The following is a 3,459-nucleotide window of genomic DNA, read 5'->3' as shown; positions in this document are numbered from 1 at the left end:
CACCAAAAAATTTATATTTTTTTCTTCTTTTTTTTATTTTAATGGAAAAAATAAATTAAATTCTACCATCGCATTAAATACAATGAATTTCATCGTCCACAAGGACCTGAATGAATACCCCCAGCAGCACACTCTAGGGTGCTCAGATCGATCGGTGCACGCACACACTTTTTCTCTGGTTTCTCTGCATAAACGAAATAAATAAAAAAAATAAATGGGTTAAACAAAGTGCCAGAGCCCACTGGCTCCACAGAAGTGCAGCAAGCATGCACAGGCCGATGAATTCTGTGTACTTTCATGTGGGGGGCCCCTGAGAGAGTAGTAAACTCGCTCTAGAAAGCAGCTGGTGTGATCGTGTTCCTTTTTATAAACTAAACCAAGTGCATGCATCAGCTCCACACACCACTGCACACCCTCTGTGCTCCTACGCTGGGCCTTTGCATGCGTTTGTTGCAACGGGGATTCTCGATATTGTATGGGGGCTGTCGCGAGCTACAACAGAGCCAAAACACAGGAAATAAAACTCTGCAAGAGGCAGCTGAACTCCTGTCCAGTCCGCAGCCAGCCTGAGATTGAAAGCCCAAGGGCTTGGGGCAAGGGGAGAGAGCGGAGCGAGTTGATACGAGGTACAACGCAGCACGTTGAAGTACCTGCTGCAGGAGAAGTCCGTGTGCATGCACAGCCAAGCACCCTCTCAGCGCTTACTTCGCAGCCAGTAGCCAGCCAGCAAATAACTAGGAAAGCACAGACTTACTTCACACAGAAGGTGCTACATTTGTTACAGAGGNAGCCAGCCAGCAAATAACTAGGAAAGCACAGACTTACTTCACACAGAAGGTGCTACATTTGTTACAGAGGATCTACAAAGAGCGTCAACGCTCCTAACAGCGCAAAGGCGCCGAAGGAAACGACGGAGAAATGCATGCACACCGTCATGGTGCTCTTATGAAGACAGTGATCGTGGAGCATTGGATCCACTTGACACGAAAGGAACAGCTGAACTGTGCACAGGTAACAGAAGAATTCTCAGAGGTACATACAGCACACTCCCGGGGGACCGGGCCCCCACTGGGCGTCCACTGCTCCGCAGCGAACTCACTGCCGGCGCAGCGCCACGGTTGGCTCCGAGGCATATGTTACTAGGGCTGCTTGATGAGAGCGCCAAACATTTTCTCTTAGAATTAATGCACTTGGAAATTCACTATACTGCAATATAATATGTAATATATCACACACTCAATGCTAAACACGCCAAAACTCAAGTGCCAACTAGCGAGTTTCAGTACAGCCCCATGAGGGCGGGGTGCATCCGCCTCCACTTCAAGCCCCTCAACAAGATCGCGGTGAAACAGATGTTTCGCTTGCTCGCTGTATCAGCGAACTCCTTGTGCACCTGCACGGTTCAGCTGTCTACTCGTCGTTTGTCTTTGGCGCCGTGGTGTTGCAGGTCACGACATACCCCGCAAGAATATACGAGGTTTTTNCTCGTCGTTTGTCTTTGGCGCCGTGGTGTTGCAGGTCACGACATACCCCGCAAGAATATACGAGGTTTTTACAGTGGCCATAGATGCAAACACCAATCAGCACGCAGCGAAGCACGCAAAACTACCCGCGCACAACTGTCAAGTCTGGCGACAGCCCTTGCTATCCTGCATTGAGGATATCAGTAAGAAACTGCGTTGGCAAGCATGCGCGCTGCAGCTGCAGTGTTGAGGCCACAGATATTTTTACTTCTCCAAGGCCACGCCGCCACCCCCTAGGTTCACCAGGTGATCAAAGAGTGCTCTGCCCCCCCGCCCTGTCTTGCTGCGGAAACTTTGAGAATGCATTGCGCGCCGCTCGCCGAGGGTGCGCTGTGGAGATCCGAGCAGTTATCCACTATCTCCTCATGGCGTTGCCCCTCTAGATAAACAAATATTATACCGGGTGTAAGCTACAAGACAAAGCTGCACCTGCAGTGTACCCAAATTGGCTGCTGCGGGAGCTTATAAGCGGACTCGTATCCGGAGAAGTTGCGCCTGTAGATGAAATGATATTTATTCCACTTTCTGGTGGCATCAGTGAAGTTGAAGGGTAGAGAACCTTTTTCCGTTATTTATTTTGCGCGTTTGTATGCGCGGTTTGTTATATAAGATGTTCTGTCAAAAGGCAGTGGATGGATGTAGACCTAAGCGGATGCCTGCTAGTGAGAACCAAGCAAATGCTCAAGAGCTGTCTGCGGTGTTGGTGGACACATCGAGCTGGGGATCGTCTCTGCTTACATATGGGATCCCCGACGAGACTGCTCGGGCTTAGCCGCGGGCTGCACTGTTGTGCTGCACCAGAGCTAAAACTAAGAAGACGAAAGCTCACGCAGAGCAACTGATTTGACCCGCAGCCCCCAGGCATTCTGAGCGCAGCAGCTCAAGGGTCTGAGGCCGCTGAGGAGAGGAGCCGGCGNACCCGCAGCCCCCAGGCATTCTGAGCGCAGCAGCTCAAGGGTCTGAGGCCGCTGAGGAGAGGAGCCGGCGTGCGGTGGCCTGGGGCGTACCTCGCTGCAACTGGTGTTGCAGGGGGACCCCACTCGGAAACACAGCCAAGCCCCCTTTTGGTGCATGCACTGGGGCTGTAGAGAACTCCCAAGCTCTTGCTTGGCCCTTGAGAGCCCAGCTGCATGCAGAGAGAAATCTATAGAGCAGCAACAGCAGAGCTAGCAGCATAGCTACAACGTACCCAAGGAGGAGAGAGTAAGAGGGGTCGAGCGCTACGCAAATATCAGCACTGCCCCGCTGAAGTGAGTTTGTTTTATGCATTAGAATTTAAAAAACTGGCTGCTGAATATTTTTTTCAATTCCTTTCATGTTGAATATTTTGCGGTGTACATACACCGCAATTCAGGAACCCGATCTAGCGAGCGACGGCGGCGCTCAGGGGTCAGCTGGGGTCCTGCTGGTTGCTGAGAAAGCGTGAAGAATATAAAAGTATTTTCAACAGAATAAATTAAATATGCGAAGAAAAAAAACGCAAAAAAAAGAAAAGAAAAACCCTGAAGCGGCACCCAAAGCAGCAGATGGTATGAAGGCGTTCTGGCTGTCGCTCTCATGGTGTGCGACGACGGGATGGAGGGGGGTAAGCAGCAAGAATATATTTTTAGTGTAATATTTCTGTTTTATTTCAGTTTAATATTTTTATTAAATAAAATTATATTAATAAAAAGAAAGTACAATATCAGGAAGCGACATAGGTGGTGGGGACCACCACCCGCTTACTGTATTGGCGTGAACGGTCACTAGCTCATATAATGTATAAAGGTATTTTATCTGTTGAATTGTATTTCTTTGTGTTTTATAGAAATGTATTTCTTCAGGTGTATGCACACTTCAGGTTGCAGCAGCAGGAGAAGAGGCAAAAGCAGCAGCAACTGCTGCGGCACCGCCAGGAACGGCAGCAGCAGCAGCAGCAGCAGCAGCAGCAGCAGCA

The sequence above is a fragment of the Eimeria mitis genome, genomic scaffold (assembly GCF_000499745.2).
Source record: "Eimeria mitis Houghton genomic scaffold, Emh_scaff307, whole genome shotgun sequence".
Taxonomy (NCBI): Eukaryota; Apicomplexa; class Conoidasida; order Eucoccidiorida; family Eimeriidae; genus Eimeria; species Eimeria mitis.
This window is presented reverse-complemented; position numbering follows the sequence as displayed.